We start from the raw sequence: 23,941 nt of genomic DNA, 5'->3' as shown, positions 1-23,941 counted from the left end.
CCGAGACGTCGCGCCCCCGCGGAGCCTTAGCGTATTACTTATATAGATATTTCCTGGATAAATTCATGGCGGGTATTTTTGAAAATATATTATAGTAGTATTTGTGCATAAATATTTAACTACTTGCTATAATGTTGATTAACCTCAACCTTAGAGCGAAGGAGGATCCTGGAAATTATCGGCTTACATTGTTATTTTAGCTCTTTGCATAGGCCTATTATTGTTCTACTTTATAAGTCAGAAGATCATTGCTGTTGCTCTTTTTCTCTTCCTCTCACTCTCTCTTTCTCTCCCTCTCTCCCTCTATTTCTCTTCCTCTCACCCTCTCTTTCTCTCCCTCTCAATCTCTCTTTCTCTCACTCTCTCTCTATTTCTCTCTCTCTCTTTCTCTCTCTCTATCTCTCTCTCTCTGTCGCTCTGTCTCTCTTGTATGACTACCTTTTCTCTGCACCTCTCATTGTATCGGTCAGATACCCAGTCTTTATTCTTCTCATGTACAACATAGATACGCCTCAAACGAAAAAAAAAAATGTTAAAGAAAGCATGCACTAATTTTGTTTTGGTATAACTCTCTAACCTGATAGGAAATACAGACATAAACACTCAAATATCTCAATTGACAGGATGACATACCGAATGAAAATAATAAGACAGCAATACACAACTACGCCTATGTATGTTCGCCTTTAATATATAGGCATTAATCCTTGAATATTGATTTGATCAATGGCCAACTTTACAGAAAACGAAATTAGTTTGATAATTTGAATTTATTACAGAACAAACAGGTTTCATGTTCACTCAGTATTATTTTGTAAGTTGTATTTACAAGCACGATCTTATTCTCTTTCAAACCCACTTAAATGCACAAACTAAACTTTTCCATTGACTATATAGCATGACTAACAGAACATGAAAAGCAGAAAGAAAATGGATATATGAGCCCTGTCCATCACTTTTAAAAATACACGAGCATTACAATGACCTATTGTGTTAAATAAACGTTACTTCTACACGATATACAATGACCTATTGTGTTAAATAAACGTTACTTCTACACGATATACAATGACCTATTGTGTTGTATAAACGTGACTTCTACACGATATACAATGACCTATTGTGTTATATAAGCGTGACTTCTACACGATATACAATGACCTATTGTGTTATATAAGCGTGACTTCTACACGACGTACAATGACCTATTGTGTTATATAAGCGTGACTTCTACACGATATACAATGACCTATTGTGTTATATAAGCGTGACTTCTACACGATATACAATGGCGTATTGAATTGCCATTTTTCGAAAGTCTTTGCGATCTTATTTTGTATGAATATTAATATAGCGGAAGCCTTGAAAAACTAAATTTATGAAACTATATATCAATAGTCCATTAAAGACAAAGGGCCTTAAATGACTTTAGGAATACAGGAATTAATATGAAGAAAGCACAGTACACAATCATTGCTAGATTTTGTTCATAAATATACATTTATACATGGACACTTACCACAAAGTCGATGGAAGTCCTGACCAATAAAAACAATCTGAGACAATCAATATTTTTATTTAAATATTATCAAACTGTACTCTAGTAAGCGTTCGTCTGTATGTAGGTGTACAAGAACGTCATTAGCAACAAACAAAAAGAAGAAATTATTATATACAGATGCTACAGGACGCCATTATTCAACATTAGTTGACCTTTCTTTATGATAGAGCAACATTACACAATTAACACAATCGCAAAGACTTTTGAAATAATCACCTAAGTTTATCTCCATAGCCTGATTTACATGGTTTATATCCTTTTGAATTGTACGAACATTACAATGACGTAATCCAAATAGGATGTCAATGTGCAATCCAGTCAGGGTATTGAAACTGATCTCGAGTTGATTTCCCGAAAGTCTTTTCGATCGTGTTAATTAGGCTACATTAAAGCGATTAGCTTTACCGCACATATTCATATAGTTCAAAACCACCATGTACTTAAAACAATTTCTCTTTTAAATATTAAACTTTCTACAATTCACTGTTATATAAACGTACACATTAACATATATATATTATGTCTTTCGTCCACTGTGCAATTCACAAAGCCATTGCAATAACAACAGACATATTATTATCATTGCAACAATTATCATATTCTTAAATACTACTTCTACTTCGTTTGCTACACATACTGCACTCTATTACTATTATTGTTTTCCTTACTAATTTGTATCATTATTATTATTTTTATTATCATTATTGCTTTTTTATTATCATCATCGTAAATCATGAATATGTATGCTATATGCAAACTTTTATTTTGCATCCGTTTTTGGTCGATAGGGTTCATTTTTGTGGGAAGGGTGCAAAATCTTATATTGCACCCTTTTTTAACCCCTTTTCCTTCAATAGGGTTCAATTTTATGTAAAGGGTGCAAACTCTTATTTTGCAACCTTTTTTCTCAGAGTGTATTCGTATTTCTTTCTTCTTCTGTTGTATTGTATACATAACTGGCACCGTCTTAATTCCCTCAAAAACGTATCAAAAAATAAATCGCCATTAATAACAAATTTAAGTTTTTCTTTACTAACATTTGTAATTTGCTTACAATCAAGATACTGCAAAGAAACTTTTTTTTACATACTTCTAATACGATCAATAAATTATGTTTTCTTAAAAAAATGGGTTATTGAATTTCAAAAAAATGAACTTGTTATGACATTAATTTGTTTAACACAATATCTAGGCTAATCCTTGATCATCAACGAATTTATACCTGATGACATACACACAAAAAATCCAATCTGCTTTGCTTCAAAGGCATTGTTTATCAATGCATAATCTGAGATGCATGGCCATGCGCGTTGTCACCGTCTGTTGCGCTTCACCTTCCCCCAATAGCCTGTAGTGTTATAAAAACTGTTTGGAAAACGGATTCCAATCATAAATATCTTGATAATCAGACGGGCGGTCGGCTTGTAAACGTCATGGGAAACCTGACTGACCTAAGGTTTATGATTATGATTGCAGCATGAGCTAAATCCAGGATTGTGTTCATAATCTTAGACAAAGATACCCATCCCTTGAATGGTGTATGCTGTCTCCATATCCGCATTTACACTGAAACCAAACGTCATATATTTGTATCACATTCTGGTGATTGGCTGGTAGTTACACGGCAAACACGACACAAAATAGAACTGTACGACATTCGGCAACCGATCAACCACGTACTGCTCTATATCCAATCGGCTACTGTTCGTCCACTGTCAATTATTTCAAGTCAGTTGTCGGTGGTCGCATATTTTTGTTCGGTTGTCAGAAGTCTGCAACCGGTCATGCACCTAGTGTGACTTCGGATTCAAGGGTTAATCTAAGCTTTGTAGTGAGTTAAATTTGGTCAAAGCAGAAAATAAGAGAAAAGGTATGGCAAAAGTTTGAAATAAATCGTACCATTAATAATAATGTTATCACTACATCTATTTAAATCTCAAATTTGCAATTTTGTCAGTGGATTGTGACGTAGTCAATTAATCATGGCAAACTCTCCCGTGTATCATGTAAACACATATCAGTAATTTCTGTTTTTCTACTTAAGAGCGCCTTCTCACTTGGGGTACTACACACACATTCATTGATATATTAATCCATATAATGGAAAGCAAATCATTACAGATTCTTTAAAAAGAAAAGATTCTCTTCAGTCATACATTTTGAAAAATTGGCTTAAAGGTATTACAAAGTTTTGGTATGGGGTCATGAATTTGGTTCAAATTAACATATTGGAAGCATATGCGTTCCTACAATATTCACTGATCGTTGTCGCGGTTGAAATCGAGTCTAAAGTTATGAAATTATAAATAATAAACTCTTTATGTTGTATAGCTCCCTCTCAAGGTCAAGATATAAATTTAGCTATTAAACAATGTTTCTTGACTAAAATCGACCGATTAGCTATTCCCGTTTGGAAATTAGGTATCACAACTACATATTCTGAGATTGTTATGGTCGCAGCTACCATTGCACGGCCATAGGCGCCATTTGAAATTTATCAAAATGTACCGGGAGCACCGGTAAATTGTTATATTCAATTTTTCTCGAAAACAGAAGTGTTTTGAGGGCTAATTTTTGTAGTGCATATAATACATCCACAGGGGCATCCAAATATATCAAAATTGTAAAGATTCACTATCCACCCAATTTTCTAAATTTCCCAAAACTTTGTATTACCTTTAACGGGGGTGAAACCTGAAATAACATAACATTCCCATATTACAGTTTTCAGAATACCGATTTAGAGGTATGCGAATGATATGTTAAGGCCCCTCTAAAATGTTGGGAGCCCTAAAACTTTGATGGAAATTTTTCACATAAAATGTATCACAATATGAAAGGGGATATCATTTAAAACACATTTCTGCAAGGTTTTTCAGAACAAATATGTTTGAAGTCGAATATTGATCAGAGAATACAAATTTAGGTTTTCTGCATACAACAGAAAACCCAAATATTGCATTTTTGTGTCAATATTTGTCTTCAAACATGTTTTTATGGGGAAAATCTTTGCAGATGTGTGTCTCAACTAACCTCCTCTTTCACTTTATGATTAAGTGAAATTGTGCCATCAATTTTTTTTTTGTGGCGAATTAGGGGATCCCAACACTTAACCCTAATAAGGCCGGGGGGGGGGGGCATTATGGCCCCCCCCCCCTCCACAATTTGTCTGATTGTTCGAGAACGCATATGGATGGCGCCTCGCCGCTCGCTGACTTTTTTCTTTAGAGTCTTGCGCATCTTTAAAAAAAAAAAAAAAAAAATCGGACCTATAGTTACAAGGTCACGTGACCTTTTGTCTTTGCATGTCAGCCCGAAAATCGCTCATTTTTGTGATTTGTGTACAAAATATATGGAAATGTCATTTTTCCTAAAAATAGATCAAACATTGGTTGTTTGGTCTTGTTTAAAGTTTAGGTGGTTGTTTTAGGAGTCAAAATAGTTGAGTTGTAGGAAGAAATGAAAAAAAAACAAAAAACAATAACATAAATAAGTTAAAAAAACAATGAAATACATAAGAAATTATCAAAACAAGAGATAACATAAGGAATAAGTTGGCTCTTCCAATTTTTTTGTCGTATTATTGTTCCAAATGGTCTAATGAATATATGTAGTGAAAAAGAATGCTTAAATATGAATAATATAGGATTTATGGGTAAAAATGTGATTTTATGCCGTTATTTGCATAAATTACCATAAATATGCAAATGAGGGATTTTTTTCAAAAAATTGAAATTATCATATTGTTCTATACACTTCACTTGACATGCGTGCAAATTTTCGCGGAGATCGGCCGCTTCACGGCCGAGATCTTAGGGGAGGGGGGCCATAATGGCCCCCCCCCCCCCCGGCCGTAGTAAGACTTCAAATAGCCCGGCCTTATTAGGGTTAAGAGGAACTTTAGCATTGGGACTTAACAATAATAGTTAAAATAGAAGTTAACATAGTTGTCGGGATACCGTCCATGAAAATATAGCCCGAATATGTTTGATTTATATCCGTTTGTAATCAAATCCTAAATCTGCTGATCTACTGATGATCAACATCACCGTATGGTCCCATTCACATATAATTTAGGAGTTCTAGAAGTTTTAGAAATGATGAGTTTGCGCGAATATCGGACATGTAATAATGACACCATCACACGCCGACACTTAAAGCAATACACAACTGGATTTTTTTAATATTTCTTGACTGGAAGCGTATCTAACGCATGCCTCTTCACTATCCAACACTCAGCATGATAGAATTATTATATATTTATAGCTGACTTCCATTATGATTTAATTCATATTTCGGATTCCTTCTCTATCAAAGATTTGTTTACAATATGCTTGCAATCTTTTTTTTCCTTTCCACACAACATAAATAACAATATTAAAAGGCAACTGAAAAATTAATTATAAAAACACAAAACTTACCGATTACTTTGTTTTGAAGACAAGCAAAACAATGTACAGTCTTAATCGAAGTTAAATCAGCATTAGTCTAGACAAAAATCCACTGAATGCAGATCACTGTAAAAAACAAAACAAAAAAAACGAACCAGCGACTTCTTGGATTGAAAATGAAAGATAATTTAGTTACTGTCTAACATTAGAAATGCCCACGCTGTTTGATTTAGAAAGGATTTCAATATTTACATTTCAAAATATGAGATTTTGCTTGATGAATAAATAGTCTTCCATCACTTCATCATTTTTTCTTTTTGATTTTTAACAATAGTGATACTTTGGAGTTTGGACCCATCAGTGATAGGAATGAATCACACTGAATCAAGGTTGCTATGTACGTTCATTGGCATAAACATTGTGTAGCGTCTGAACTCCTTTTGTTTGCTACCGAAGAACTTTATGAAAGAAAGACAGAGAAAGAGAGAGGTGGATCGTGTAGGCAATGTACGTGCTTGATTCATTTAAAGGTACAATTTCCGATGGATTCGACAGATCTTATCCTGGTACGAAATTCGTCAGGCTGAAAAACGTAATTTAGAAAGTATCATGATATTCTTACTAAAGGATGTGTTTATTTTGTGTTAAAATCTAGTTTATTACTTCACTTTAGAGGGATTGGGTAACTTTGTCTCAGATTCTGAAACAATATCCTGGATTTAGCTCATGCTGCAATGATAATTATAAACCTTTAGATCAGTCAGGAACCCCATGACTTTTACAAGCCGATCGCCTGTCTGATTATCAAGATAGTTATGGTTTTCCTAACGCTTTTAATAACACTACAGACTAACGGTAAAACTGGTCACTCAACGATTTTGAAGCGCGATTTTTGTACGGCTTCAATATTACACCATATCAAAGACACTAATAACACGTAGGGTCGCGCATTTCAGATATAACATTGTTAAAAGATGTCTTTTACCAGAATTAAGATGAAATCGGCTTCAAATCGTAGACACAGCTCGTGTATATTGAATTACGTCATCGTGATTGTCGGCCATCCATTTGTTTTCCTTCAATGAATCTCAGTCTCCCGAAATATTAGTATTTTATGTTTCTGACTATTCCGAACCTCATTCATTAACATTGTATATCTTTTAAAGATATAATCGAATGTTAGTCAATGTTTCATATCCTTTCAAGATAGATCGCAGGCAGATCGTGGACTTGCCTTTATGTATCCAAAGCCCACACCCCTCCCCTTTTTTGTGCGTGTGTAATTTATTCGTTCTCGAAGTATCGAAATCAGCATTATTAATAAAAACAAAGAAACAACATTGCAGCCCAAAACTCGGTGATAATAATGATAATAATAGCAAAGATGATGATGTATATCATCACATGGTATATGATATAAGCATATTGATTACATCAAAACAATCAACATAACTATGATGTATTGTATTGTATTGTATTTATAAAACCTCATTGATGTGTACATCAATATTCTGTTTATAAACATATAAATCGATTGACAATGTAATGTAACAAATCAATATTCTGTTTGGAAACATATATATCATATATATTAATTTATAATGTAATGTAAAAAAAAAACATTCTGTTTGTAAACATATATACCGTATAAATCATTTTACAATGGAGTGTTTATAGCAAAACATGACACAAATTATATCCACCAGGAACACTATTTTTGTAATATCATGACATAATGCATAGAGTAATATAACTTACCATAATACATCCGAAGATTTAGATATATAAAACGTAATACAGCACTTTTCTAAATAAATTATAACTCATGCCATACAAAATGGGTAATGACGTACATGAAATGCCTAAAATAAATGACGTAATAGTACTTATACATATCTGCGACCTACTGCAGAAATAAACCAAAAGCATAAGATTGTAAATTTCGACTTTTTTACTTTCATAGTATCTAAAAATTACCCCTAACTGCAATTATGTTTTTGGTGAACGAAGAGAAAATATCTATTACATCTTTATTTTCTAAAATTTTCTTCCACATTACTTTTTTTCTATAAAATCTACTCTTAAATCTTTATACTTGTCACATTTCATAATTATACGGAATTCATCTCCTACAATAATCATTTTACAGTCTTCACAGAATCGTAGATTCGGGGGCGTTTTATCTGGTCCTTTATATCTTCCCGTTTCTATAGTTAAGTTGTGTGCGCTCAGACGTCGTGGTGATATTTTTTCTTTTATATATATTTGGTATATGAGATAAATACTTTTCTTGCTTGATTGCACTTTTAAATTGCCAGAATATTCAGGATTTATTTCCTTTTACGGGTATCCCTATCATCAAATAAATCCAAAGTTTACATAGCTCGACAAAATCTTTTTGAGAAATTGGTATATTTTCAGGGTCCAATACGGTCTCATTTCCATTATTACAAATATTTAGTGAACTAAAGATGATGAATAATCACGACAGTCTCTGATTTCTTAAGCTACAGTCCCATATACGTCCCGGACCGTCCCGGACCATCCCGGACCCCATCCGGGGTGATCCGGGATTCGGTCCGTGTTGACACCGTGTTGGCACCGGGGTGGTCCTGGATGGTCCTGGATGGTCCTGGGCGGTCCGGGAGTCGACCCCGGATGTTTTTGACGGTCAAAAACTGCCGGGGTGGTCCGGGACGGTCCGGGGCAATAGTTTGATCCGGGGTGATCCGTGTAGCCACCGTGCTGGGTCCGGGGTCATCCGTAGTGGCGCCGGGGCGGTCCGTGTTGATCCGTGGCAGTCCGGGAGTGAGTTATTGACCCCGGATCACCCCGGCGCCCCTACGGATGATCCCGGACCCAGCACGGTGGCGACACGGATCACCCCGGATGATCCGTGTTGGCACCGGGATGGTCCGGTGTCATCCGTGTTGGCACCGTGTTGGCACCGGGGTGGTCCGGGACGGTCCGTGACGGCTCCGTGCTGGGTCTGGAATGATCTGTACTGCTGCCGGGGCTATGCCCGGACGGTCCGGGGCGGTCCGTAGTGGTACCGTGTTGGGTCCGGGTAGACGGGGAGACGGTCGGCGGTTGCGATTGCGGTTGCGATTTTTTGAACAAAACATCCCGGACCATCCCGGATCACCCCAGACCATGGTCCGGGATGGTCCGGAGTGGTCCGTGCTCGTCCGTGCTGGTCCGGCTTTATATGGGACTGGGGCTTTATTGACGCATGATCTCATTAACAATATTCCTGATCTAACGCTCGTGTTTGTAGCTAGCACGATTACATGTCTAGTTCTTTTTTGTTCGTGTTTCTTACTGGTGTCTCCCCACCCCATTCATTCATTTTCTCTCCCTTCCGCTATGTCCCTCTCTCTTTCTCTCCCTCTCTCTCTCTCTCTCTCTCTATAATCCCATTATCTCGCTTAGATCACTTAACCCTCTTCCAACCATGCTTTATGCTTGATTTTTGTCTTGATTTTTGTAACAAATACTTTTTAAATTAAAACATTTTTAAAGATCCCACTGAGAGAATAAGACATACCAATTACGTATTCGTAATGACGTTTCTGTTCTAATTAATTGGGCTGATAAAATGAAAACCCAGGTTGACATTGTTTTCTTTGCAAAGGCCACAGGTTATAAAATAATGATATATACCACAATGGAAATATAACAAATAAAAATGACTACTATACTTCTCTACATATAATAAGGAATGTTTCGTCAACGTTTAGGAACTATATTACTCTTTGCACTTTTGACAATAGATATTTTTGTCTAAATGAAGATATATCTGAATAAGATGAAACAATAGAAAACAGAACATTACAATTGAAATATTCTTAAAAGCCATTTTTCTATAACCAGTTGCATCTTTGTCAGCTAGAAGGTTTAGCAAATTTTTGCAGACTGTATTGACATGCCCGATGTTTTTTGTTTTTATTATATTATAGAGCCCGTCTAGCCTTACATTTTAATCTTTTTGAATGAAACATAAAACAAAGTGATAACAGTAAAGAATGACGGTAACACATTTTTGTCCCACGAATCTAATTTTATTTAACTTGAAATGGTATTTGTTTAATCGAAATAATGCGTTTTAATATACATGTACTGTTTGATTGTGCATAATTTACAATCATAAGTTCTACATAAAAAAAGAAGAGCTCACATTATAAATGAATAGATTTGAATATAACGTTAAATAGGATATTATATGTAGAAATGAAAGAAAATATGATAATACGAACAAAATATATAGATACTTTTAACATTATTAATAGCTTGATTTTCATTAAAAGATACTTTACCAGGGACAGTGCCAATATTGGTGGGTAATGATATTTCCAAGAAAAGTTTAATTGTATGTACAAACTATTGTGGGATACATACCGAAGTCGAGAAACCGACAAATAAGTCTACAGAACTGATAAGATTCATGAAGGGCATGTGATGTTTTCAGTTTGACAGATTTGAGATATATGTATAGCAGTTTGGAAAGATGTTTACAGCGGTATGAAAATAAATAACATAACAAAGTCATACTCTGCGACTCGATATAGATGTAATAGCTTATAAGGTTTATTGAAACGCCTGTACATTTTGTTTGTATATATTTTACATTTATAGCAACGTGTCATGAATTCGCATGCATTCACAATAATATCGCAATAAAAAGTATAACTCAATAATATAAATCAATAATAATCAATATGAAGTATTCAATGCCTCGGTTAAATAACTCGTCCACACAACTTCAACATATTAGATCATAACCCTCCATTTTCTAGCTACCTTTACACATCACTGACATTATATTGATAAAAGCTGCTTTGAACATGAAACGATACGAGGCAAAATATGCCCCTTGAAGAAGACAATTCGTCAAATCTTATTCTTTTCGATGTCAAATCTATTTTTTAAACATAAATCGCCTCACAGTTTCAAAGTGGGTAGCTTAATGAGACCTCGTATCGAAAGGGAATAAATGTATTATTGTATTTGTCATCTATATTAATGAGTAGTCATTAACTCAATTCATGCATCATTATAATCCCATACATTAGATATTGGTCCACATGAAAGCTTCAAAAAACAATGTCATTAAACTCGAAATTAATTGTACATAAATATTACAAACATACATAGGATAAGGGTTATCCGGTATATCTAGAACATTTTGTACTCCAGAAATACCTTCCAAGTGCATTATTAATTTACTTAAGAAATTATGTAAACTACTCTGATTCTAATTTCAATCATTAAACATTGAACACATTATGTAACTATTGAAAGGTTAAAAATTATTTTATTCCGGGTTTGGATTATCTAACAATTTATAAATAGTCACCGAGATTTCAAATTAATATAAAGTATAAATGATCAGTTAGCATTCAATATGTAAAAACGAATTCCTTCGTGAAAAATCGATGTGCTTTAACTTCAACAGTTATATGAATAATCGAATATTTCTATATTCCGTTGAGGCAAATCAATCCTGCAGTATGAGGAATTACATCTATTTTTTCCGATGACTCATAAAATAAATATCTTCTTGTACACAAACAACTTGTCTCCGTCACAAGCTACAATGTTACCAGAAGGAGTTACGAGGCATGGGTTTGTGTAGTCGCATCGGTCTGATTCCTTGTATTCCACGATCCTCCTTGCCTGGATGATACCATCACATGACACCTGATCAACTGCGTAGATAGTACGCTCTGTGTCCCAGTATGTGACGTAGAGTGTGTCTGTCAGTTTATCAACGCGACACCGTGGCTCGCACCACTCATCAGAGTGTAAGACAGCCTTCTCATCTCCTGATCGTGAGATGACAGTGAATTCATTAAAATCTGTCTTCATAACGATATCACCTGATGACAATGCTTGTATCTTACTACTCACCACATTGCCCTCCATCTTAATAGTGTTAACTATCTTACCATCAGCAGGGTTTATGAGGTAGATATTAGACTGATTGTACTGAGCAGCGAGGATCATCCCATCCCTGTCAACATCAACGTACACTGAATCAGTGCTGCTATTCATCGGTATGGTGATGTATCTAATCACCTTCCATTGTCTGTCATAGAGAGTGATGTATCCATCCAAGCTGTCTCGTCTCTGATTACCACATACTATTATGTTGCTGTCTACGGAGGCGCATGATGTAATATACAAGTTACTTCCTCCTTCAATTACTTTCTGTGTGTGTTCGGTGCTGATATTTGTAACATACATGTCATTGTTATCTACGTCCTGCACATATAATATCTCATCATCACTGATCAAACCACGCAGCCCCGGGTCATTAACAATCGATGGAATGTGGATTGACTTGACAAGCTCCCAATTACCGATATAGCCATCAATTCTCCCGTAGTGTTCCCCGCCTACTATACCCTCGACAAACTTCACTCTTTGAACCTCACACTGTATTATGTCAAAACGGTCGCTAACATCTCGATGAACATCTGAACTTATATTGTCATCTAGGGATGCAAGTACTTGAGGAGCTTCAGTGACCAATGTTTTGTCATCTTGTTTGATTCGTTTGATCTTGGTGTCAATACTATTCATTGTGCTGATTGCATGCTGATTTTTACTTGTGAGATCTTTTATCTTTTTATCAACCATCTCGCTGATTGCTTTTGTCTGTGATTCGAATTTTACTTGGCTTTCTTTGATGGCTAGTTGTTGTTGTTCTGCTTCTTCGTGACATGATTTGATCCGTCTTTCCCTCTTTTCGTTAATTATTTGTATTTCTGTATCCGCCTCCTCGTCGATCGAACGAATCGATCGTTGCTCTTTGTCTTTCACAATCTGCAGTTTGTCTTCGAATGTCACCTTAAATTCATCGTTAACTGATTGAAAATGGTTACTTGCAGAGGTAACAGTGGACTCTAGTTTAGAAGATAGCGCTTTCAGTTGTTTCTTCATCTCCTCTATCTCTTGCTGCTTGTCATCCAGTTTCCTCCTCCTCTTCAAGATGACATCCTCGATGTCGTCTAGCTCACATGGTTTGTGACAATGCTCTTTGGTAGCGCATGGATGACAAACGGGGATTTTGTGTTCTTTGCAGTAAAATTTGATTGGCTCCCCGTGTTTGTCACATGACCATGTCATGTCATGACCTTTTCTAGTGTGTAGCTTGACCTTTTCATCTTTCTCTTCTGGGAACTTAGACGCCATGATGAGGAGCAGATGGTAGCAAATAACCTGCATCGTTAACAGAAATGCAAATTAAATTAGAGAAAGACTTTAGAAGAAGCGAATCAAGAAACAGAGACAGACGAAGACATGTTCGAGGGGTGGAGAAAAAATGAGTAGGAAAGCACAAACATAGAATAGAATATCGAGCATATCATAATTATTATTCAGCTTTCTACTCCTATTGCTCGTCATATATTCATATTGAGTAAGGCGAATATGAATTCATTTCATTTAATTTCGTTTATTTCAATTTCCACAAACATAAAATAGAATATATGGAATTGCATTGTACATAGTTTTAAAGATATTATTTTCGATGAACGAAACATCAGGATGGGATCTCCAGGACATGTTACAGATAACACGCACTGCTTTCTTTTGTAGAATAATACGTGCCCTATGGGTAAATTACATTTGTTTTGTAGCGCGTCCTTTCTAAACTCAGCACTAAAGTCAACCAATAGAGAACACAACTATGATTACTTGGCTAACGTTCGATGCCTGTTTATATATTTTAGAGGATTTTTTTTCTTAATTTGTAGCTAACCCTCGTAAATCTGAGGGGCGTCCTAAAACACGGCCTTTTTGACGAATAATAGTATTTGGTCAAGAACATTTTTATGGAAATCTTACACTACCATGAGTTTTGTGTAATATGAAGAAAAAAAAAATGAAACCAGTTTCAATGGAATCGGGATTAATTAACAAAAATACTCCCCCCCCCAAAAAAAAAAAAAACAACAACGTGTTTTTTACTTAAATTTCTGACATCAATTAATCCTAATTCCGTTTACATTGATATCAAAATGTAGATAATCTAAATATCCTTCTTAAGTCATCAAACTCATGGAAGGTAAGGTTTCCATGAAATATTATTGACCAAATACTAATACTTGTCAAAGGGCCGTTTAATTTTGGCCCTCTGCTTCATATAACAGAGTAATACTCTGTTATATTAAGCAGAGGGCCAAAGTAAAACATCATGCTTAGTTTTTTAGTTAGTTAGCACTACCACACAAGCTAAATAGCACACTTTGTTGCCACTACCACACAAGCTAATTAGCACACTTTGTTTATTTGACAGATTCTATCATAATACACAATGTTTCAGAGTTGTTTTTCTTTTCATTTTAGCAAACACCTGTATATTGCAGGGGCCTCCTAAAAATTGCATTTAAAACAAGAGGAAAAAGAGGAATAATTGATATGTGATGAGCAAGGAAGGTGTGTGTATATTTTTTCATTTTGTTTGGTGTGTAATTGAATGAAATTAATTTTAAATTAAGAGAATTGGTCAGGGGGCTCAGGGTGCACAATTCTAAATTCGACAAACAAGTATAGTTTGCAGTGTAAATGCTAATACAAATAAAGACTTTAAACTTATAACTTCTCATCTGCCCGAATACATTTCCGTATATCGTATCGAACCTATCAGTACCACAACATATCCCCCTAACCACTACGTCATACCTTACAAGCTTACCGAGTATTACAATATGTTTACTGACAGAGTGCGAATTTAACCATGTCATGCTTTATGATATGGAGGTCAAAGGTGATGATATTATTTTCATCTACTCAATCTGATAATCTATTCAGACCAGCAAGTATCATTATTTGCTTTCAGGTAGGCACGCAACGGAATGCCATATGAACGGGTTTCCACCTTTAGATTCAAGGGATGTACGTTAATGCCTAGCCCATATTTAGACAATATGAGTGCACAAGTGGAAAGGAAGACAAATGCCAATCTCATTTGTTATCATAACTACTACATGATAACACTTTTTCTGTGCTTCTAAAACCGTTTACAGAGTTATGAACGTGAAATTAAGTGCAGGTGATTTGCTAATGTGCAGAGTTATGTGATGTAGAGTAGATCTCTGCGCTCTTTAATATATTTTCGCTGCCATTATACAAGTGCGTCCCAGAAAAAAACGAAACCGAGAATTATCGATGTTTTATCATAACTTAATCATAATTATAATTAACAAATGACAAATATTTGGAAAGCTTAGATCCTCCTCTTTCATTTGATGCAACTCATATCATTCATATCTCACGCATGAGTGATTAAAACCAACAAACATAGTTGACAAAAGACTTAACTCCGTTTCTTTGAAGATCAGCCATGCATCAGGTCTTTCGTCTTCTGTGTGCATGGCTGATCGTCAACGAAACGGAGTTATTAAGTCTTTTGTCAACTCTGTTTTTTGCTACGGCAGGTAGCCAGTGAAAACGAACTCGTTTGATCAAATTGTGGAAATGCAAGCCTTACTTTAAACAAACAGAACTTTGTTATTCCTGGCTCATTTTTCCTGATTGAGGTGTCATTTGAAAGGGCAGAAATTGAACTTTCTAGAAATTTGATTTTCTTTTTAAAATTCAAATACCGCCCGAAAAATGACTTGTTGGTTTCCTCTCTTCAAATTGCTTTTAATCACTCATGCGTGAGATATGAATCAAATGAATTGCATCAAATGAAAGAAAAGGATCTAAGCTTTCCAAATATGTGTCATTTGTTAACTATAATTGTAATTAAGTTATGATAAAACATCGATAATTGTCGGTTTCGTTTTTTCTGGGACGCACTGTATATACTAAGAAGCAAGCTGATACACATAAAAGAAACACTTGTATTTCCAAAAACAAGGTGTGTACTTAAAGTAACTAGCTGATGTTTATGCAAGGTTGACTTTTATGTTTACCTCTATCCCTCCGTTTTGCCACTGTATGTTCTGTCTATCAAAAGGTTTACCAACCCCCTTTTCGCCAGAGAGACACGGAGAGAAAGAGAGACACACACAGAGAGACAGAGAGAGAGAGAGAGAAAGAAAGAGAGAGAGAAAAAAGAGGGGGAGAAAAGATAGATAGATAAATATATAGAGATAAATAGAGAGTTAGATTTGGGGTTAAAGCCAAACCGATAATTACTAACGCTCTTTCCCATCCTTCTGTCTCTTTCTTTCTCTGTCTCTATCTCTCTCTTTTACTCTTTTCCCCTCTCCCCCCCTCCCTCTCTCTCTCTCTTTCTCTGTCATTAAAAAAACTCTCTTCGGAAGAGACTACCCCTTCTCTCATCCTCTCTCTCTCTCTCTCTCTCTCTCTCTCTCCCTATTTTCATTCAGGCTTCTCTCTGTCTCTGTCACATACCCAGTCTCTTGGTCTGTTGGTTATTCCATACAACTTTCTTTCTCTAATTTAAAACATAAACACACTTCAAAAAAAAAAATTGAATAGAGCATCGAATAACATACCGAACGAAAAAAAAAAATCACAAATAACTTTCGGGAATTGGGGATATAGGAATCAGTATATAGATTGTGCAGTACACGATTATGGCTAAATTTTTTTGGAATATCATTATTACACAGTCGATAAAAGTTCAGAACGATGGAAAAAAAACTCTAAAACAATCCATATTTTAACACAAATATTATCGATTTGTACTCTAATATAAAACGTTAGTCTGTATGTTGATATACAAAAAAAAATCGTATGCAAAGAAAATCCATTCCGTACAAATGTTGCAGGACGCCATTCTTCAACATTATTTGATTTATATATATTGGAATGCATTATAACAACATTAACACGACTGCAAAGAACCGCGATAGTCTCAGACAAAGACATGCACGAGGAGTGGAGGAGAATGCAGGACTGCAGGAGCACGAACCTATATAGAATTTATCAAGCATTCGATTTAGTGTTTTCTTTGTTATATGTTCTACTATTCCAATTGCTTGTCAGTTCACTACGGTTAAATCAAATGAAATAAATGCCAGGCGAATAATAAACGCTGATCATTACATTCAAATGTTAGCGCGTCACTGAAGTCGTCACAACTAGAGACCTAGAAAGAAGGCAACCATTCCTTACCTAAATACTTAATTGGGTGTGATAATTATTACAAGTATCATAATTCATGACAGATCCGTACTTACGAGTAGTATTCAACATTACCCCGTTGTGATGAGGACCTCTGTACTCACAGCTAACGATGTAATATTAGAGTGTACACTTTGATTGTATGTAACTGACAAGAGAGGTGCAGTGCGTATTGTGAAATATGGGGTATTTTCCAGCTCTGCAATACCATGGATCGGTGCACAAATTGAACAAAGTTTCAAAAGAGAAGAAATTATATGAATTATCACGCATCTGGTTCAAAGTTTACAGCGTTGTGTTTAATTGTTCTTCAGTCCGGTGGTTAGTGTGTAAAACCAAGCTTCGTTGCAACAATATGACATGAAATGCTGTCAACGGTGTAAGCCGAACGACTCTCAGTTACATTTCTAAAAATCAATTTTCTTTATATAGCATTGTGATCAAATTGGTGAAATACACGTCTATCCTCATAAACAGTGCAACATTGACGATGTTAATACTCATAAACATGTCAATACGTGTCTGTTCGTGTGTGTAATACTAGTAGAGGGACGGAATAAAGAAACATCAATTCCAAAAATAATACAAATAGACAGGATGGACAGTGTAAAGAGTCTAACAGATAGAGATTCGAAACACAATTGTCATTCGTTCCTTTTTTCTGTCCTCCTTTCTTTTTATTTTCGGTGTAAAATTTGAACTTTGTTTGTAATCTGGCACACAAGCCTTTTCGTAAGTCAAAGCAGACCGGGAGCCAAATATCTGACAAAAAGCAGACTGGCAACATATTGACAGAGTGTGGAATAACGTCATGCGTCATGATATGGAGGTCAAAGTTGATGATATTATTTTCATCTACTCGATCTGATAATCTATTCAGACCAGAATTTGCCTTGTTTGCTTTAGTGTAGGTACGCAATGGAATGACGTATAGTTATAAACATGTTTTTCACCTTCAAAAATACAAGGGGTGTGTGCCTAGGGAGAGAGAAAGAGAGAGAGAGAGAGAGTGGGTGTATGCGAGTATGTGTGCGTGTGTTTGTGTGTGTATTTTAGGGGGGGGGTGATTGACAAGCAATTTCTCCTGACTTTACATATTCTATACCCTGGATTCGTAAGAAGACCTACAACCCTCAGGATCCAGCTAATTGCTTTGCTCTTAATACATGTAAATATGGTTTGGCAATGGCTACATCATCTACATAGGCAGGCCTCTATGCTGTTTTACCTCATGTCTTTGATAGAGTTATAGAGCCCGTCTCTTCGATACAGTCTAGACTTTGTTTGAGCGGTTACATTGGAATTAATCGAGAAATTCCCCTCGTAACCTGTAAAAAAATTACGCAAACCGGAAGGGGGGGGGGGTGATCATTGGAGGTCCATCGTGCAGTCTATCATGACCTAACAATCCGATCTACTCTGAATCTGACAAAAATATAACGATAAGATTAGGTTCAATAATGGATTGATTTGGTTATTTCCGTCTTCACTGCAACCACCACAACTGTATTTTGCTGGAACGAAAGACCGGTTTATGAATGTATGCTTAGGTTGAGATGGCGCGCTTCACAATTTAACGCTCGGACAATGAAGGTAGCTCACTATAGCAGACGATCTCCCAAAGCTTGAAACGAGGCTCCGTTTCCGTTTGATTTTAAACGGAAAATCACATTACGTACTCTGGGTGCTCTGGCATTGGTACGTACCTTCCTAGCTCCCGTTTTCCCGGCCATGTCGGGTATTGTGTGGTTTATTCAGGTTTACCGTCCACTTTGCAAATGGTACGAGTAGGGGTGTCTATTAATTCATTTAACTTGTGAAGTATCGAGTAGGTAAAGCGGCTTATATAATAATCCACATTTACCCATTAAAGGAGAAAATAAAGTGATTATACCAAAACAAAGCCCGATACAAGCATTAGGGGATCGTCTGCTAATGAGCTACTTTGCCCGAGCGCTCAAGAGTGAAGCGCGCCATCTCAAACTCACAGTTACTATGCATACATCAGTAAACCAGTCTACACACAAAAAACAAGAACTCCCTGTTTCGAGTAAAACCCTTAACAAACTCATATAGTCGGGTGAATTGCAGTCGAAAATATGTATTTTTACACCTAAACTGGAGTACATGACCAAGCATCACATTTGTTACCGCCTTTGGTGAGTTTCATTTTACTCGATGTTATATAAACAAAATCACTTGAACGAGTATTCTCAACTGGTGTAGAAAAAAGTGAGTAAACATGCTATGTTCTCGATGAAAATCATGTTAAATGAGTAAATATACTGCCTATTCAGTAAACCAAGTCATTAACGCATCACTGAGTTTTCATTAAACTGTGGGATATTTACTCATTGACTCGTTCTTCGAAAACTTCCAATACTATGTTACTTGTCAAGTGAGTGATCTCACTCATTTCATGTGTATAGGATCTAGAGTCGGAGAAAATCATCCACGAATCTGAGTACGACGGCCACATGCGCGAGCTCGCGCATGCTGGGGCTAAGCAATACAATTGCATGCAGCATGCAATAATATACTACAGCAATGCCGAAGAATAGACTCCATAGAATCTTTGGCTGACGTGCATGGGAAGAGCGAAGGCGTAAGTAAGAGTTTGTTTCGTTTTTATTTGAATACCCGTGAGTTTGTTTGATGTTTGCGTTTTTAGGGGGAAAAAAGACGTAGACTCTACTTCTAATTGTTAGGTGAGCACTTATTCTAACATTGCTCCGTTTACTATAAGTTAATGAAGTCTCGTTTGTTTTTGTTTTTTTCCGATTTTTGTTCTGTCCCACTCGAGTATTTTTGTGTGATGTTTACGCCGCCACGTTTGCTATTGTAATGCAGATCGAGATTGGCGCATGCGCAAGGGTGCTGGCGATGCAAGAGAATTTTGATTCCATTATCTTGCATCTTTGAAGAATTGGACCCCCCCAAAAAAAATCCTTCTTACCCCCCCCCCCCCCCCCCCCGTTTGTTTGTATTTGTTAGTTGGTAGACATTACAAGTACATTTTATTTCTAGTACCCGGTAATATCTGTGTTTTTTTTTAAAGATGTTGCAGGAGATGACAAGGGCGACAGGTGTGGATTCAGCTGATTGCTGCACAACATTCACCAACAAGCTGGAGGGCTTGGCTCCTTTGCTGTTAAAGCAGTCCAAGAAAACATCTTTCATAGGTAAAAAAATTTCTTTTGTCACACTGAATTGCACTTGTACCTGAAGAAGACTACTTTGGTAGGGCAGGGCATCATTTCCAACAGGGTGCAAAACCAAGAAAAGTGTCAACAATTTTGGGTGCGCAAAATTGAATTATAAAATTAATTGAAGTTTATGTATGTTAAAGGTAATACAAAGTTTTGGTATGGGGTCATGAATTTGGTTCAAATGAACATATGGGAAGCATATGCGATCCTACAATATTCAGTGATAGTTGTCGCGATTGAAATCGAGTCTAAAGTTATGAAATTGTAAATAATACACTATTTATGTTGTAAAGCTCCCTCTCAAGGTCAATATATTAATTAAGCTATGAAACAATGTTTGTTGTCTAAAATCGACCGATTAGCTATTCCCGTTTTGAAATTATATATCACAACTAGATATTCTGAGATTTTCATGGTCGCAGCTACCATTGTCAGCCGTAGGCGCTATTTGAAATTCATCAAAATTTACCGGGAGCACCGGTAAATTTTTATATTCAATTTTTCTCGAAAGTAAAAGTGTTTAAGGGGCTAAATTTTCAAGTGTGTATAATAAACCCACAGGGGCATCCAATTATATCAAATTGTATAGAATCACTACCCACCCAATTTTCAAAATTTCCCAAAACTTTGTATTACCTTTAAGTTGTAGTGCCTTACACTGATTATTAAACATAATCTTGCATTACGTTTCATGAATTTAACAAGTTGTCAAAACAATATTTTTTGTTTTTTGTTTGTTTTTTGTTTCTGGGGGGACAAAATGTTATGTTTTCACCGCCCCCCCCCCATATTTTCATTGGTGGGGTGACTGTGTTAATGATGTACTCTATTGGTTACCACAGAGAGGTTGTGGGACCTCAGGTGAGTGTTGTGCCCTGCGGGGCTCTTGTCTGCCCTAAATAGCATTCCTGACACGAGTCTTGTCAATTTTTTTCTTCAAAAATAAGTATCTTCACAATCAGAAATCAATAAAGTATTGCTTAAAAAATTCCAAAGGAAAACATTATATTATTTCCTTATTTATTTTCAGAGTGTCCTCAGACAGCAGCACTGCTGGCTGTACCAGTTATTCTTAAAGAGAACTTGTCTGCATTTATGCTTCAAGAAAAACATGTAAGTCATCACTTTGTTTTTCCAATATCTTTCTAGGGATGACTTAAATTGGATTATGTTGGTAGCATTGAGTTAATGTTGTTCTTGTTTATTTGGTTTAGGCATGTATCATTCAATTGTAAATATTTACGTCACTTTACTTTTTGAGTCCTACCTGTTAGGTAGTCTGGATTTACCCTTTAATTTGATACATTTATATATACAACCTCTTCATGTGCCTTGTTAGAACCTTACGTTGGCAACCATGAATCTGAAACCACGCTGATCGTTAGCTTTCCATATGGTTTTAACTACATAAGTGCCAGTTGCTAATGCCAAGCCCTCTATGAACTTCAATCTTTGATGTCCTCTTGCTCTTGTACCATCCATAAGTTTGGATTCCAGAACAACCTTTTGCATAATGTTTTCAGCATATAGTCAAAATTAGTCAGGAGACAGGACATAATTATATTCTTTATGTACTCCTTTCTGAATCATTGTCCAATCCCGTAGTTCACCCTCTACAGAAACAAATACTCTCTGATCGAAGTATAAATGTTTCAACAACCTGACATTTTTTTTTTTTCAATTCCTGAATTCTGAAGATCATCTTTCAGAATTAATGATTTTCATAGTCTATATAAAAACAATAGATTATCGTGTTTTTTGTGCCAAAACCTTTCTTGACTCCAAACTTTCTTCTCCTATATCTGGATGAGTATGTTTCTTATTCTCTTCATGATGACTCAAAGAATTATTTTGGTCACATGGCTCATGAGACTGATCAGCCTGTACCTTCCACATTTTTGATGAATATCTGCAAGTTTTTGCCGTACTAGATGGACATGTATCTTCTTATTTTTCATCTTCAAACATTTCCAACAGATTTGTGACTTCTAAATTGTACTCCTGTGCTGACCAATAATCTTTGGCAAGCTGCAGGTTGCATGTGGTTTCTTGTGCAGATGTCTTAAGTTTTTTCAACTTACAGGTAAACTATGCCAACAATATTATGGTAACAATGTTTGATTTGTTTGCTTGAATTTCAGTCTGAGACAGAGCGAGATCAGCCAGAGAAATCTGAACAGGCTGCAAAGAAGGACAAACGCCCAATGGTGCATCCACACATACCATAAGGGATGAAGGAAATTCAATCGTGTGTGAACAAATTCAAGTCGCTGAGGCAACAAGTATTGCTGAGGCTTGGTGCCTTCTCATTGTGTCATATTTTGTATACGATATGGAATATCCTAAAGAGTTGCGAAACACGCTATCTTTCTTGGAGGTCATGATGTTTGACTTGAACAGAAAAGTGAACCTTTCAAGACCAACTATGAGGCTTATCAATCAACTCAAGTGAAAATGCTATAATGTTGACAAAGTTGACATTTCAGTCTAAGCCAGAGTGAGATCTGCCAGAGACATCTGAAATGGCTTCAAAGAAGGACAAACGCCCAATGGTGCATCCACACATACAAGTAAGGGATGAAGGATATTCAATCGTGTGTGAACAAATTCAAGTCGCTGAGGCAACAAATATTGCTGAGGCTTGGTGCCTTCTCATTGTGTCATATTATGTATACTACATGGAATACCTTAAGAGTTGTGAAACACGCTATTTTACTTGGCGGTCATGATGTTTGACTTGAAAAGTGAACCTTTCAAGACCAACTATGAAGCTTATCAATCAACTCAAGTGAAAATGCTATAATGTTGACAAAGTTGACAAAAAAGCTGGCAAACTGAGCGGTACTGTAAATACAAAAAAGCCTTTTAAAGAAACTCTTTATCATAGTTGTTTCCTCGTTATCGTAAAATGCTGTTTTCAGAAATTTATTTTCCATCTATTTCCATTTTTTATGTAGGGACATTTTAAACTCCTTTGAGTTTCCATAAAAAACATGCATATGATAGGAATATCATTGTCATGTTTTTACTTCATGAGATTGTGCTGAAAATTCTTGATATGCTATGAATGTTTGCCATAGGAGAGTCAAGCTGTTTTGTAGAAATTCTGAAAGTATATAGATTTACATTTTTTTCATCAGGTGAGGGGCAGAGGAGTATAAGAGTCATATAATGTTGCTAGGCAGTATCTTAACGTGCTTCTATTTCAGCATATTGTTTGGCAAATTGTAAAAGATATACTGAAAAATTAGGGGGAGGTAATAAGCAAAGTTGGGGGGGGGGGGGGGATGGGGTGGTTGGGTTTGGGGTGTTGATGAGATGAAGGTAATTCAAGCGCCCTGTCCAGTACCACAAATCTATGAAAAAATTCTTGTCCGATAAAAGTGTATGTACAACATATTTAAAAAAAAAAAATCATGTAAACAATGGATACACCATTTTATGTTGTGTTCTATAAATAATTTTTGGGTTAGAGGTTTGTTGTTGCTTCCTGTTACCTTTGTTACTTTGTGAGTTTTAAGTCACGTAATAGGACTTTGTTACTTTGTGAGTTTTAAGTCACGTAATAAAAAGGCTAAGCCTTTGGAGCATAGTTCTATCATGAATAATGATATAGATTTATTTATTTTGTTTAACTTTCAAAAGAGAAATGAATTGTCAAATGAGTATATGGA

This window comes from Strongylocentrotus purpuratus, unplaced genomic scaffold (assembly GCF_000002235.5).
Source record: "Strongylocentrotus purpuratus isolate Spur 01 unplaced genomic scaffold, Spur_5.0 spur5_scaffold_20, whole genome shotgun sequence".
Taxonomy (NCBI): domain Eukaryota; kingdom Metazoa; phylum Echinodermata; class Echinoidea; order Camarodonta; family Strongylocentrotidae; genus Strongylocentrotus; species Strongylocentrotus purpuratus.
This window is presented reverse-complemented; position numbering follows the sequence as displayed.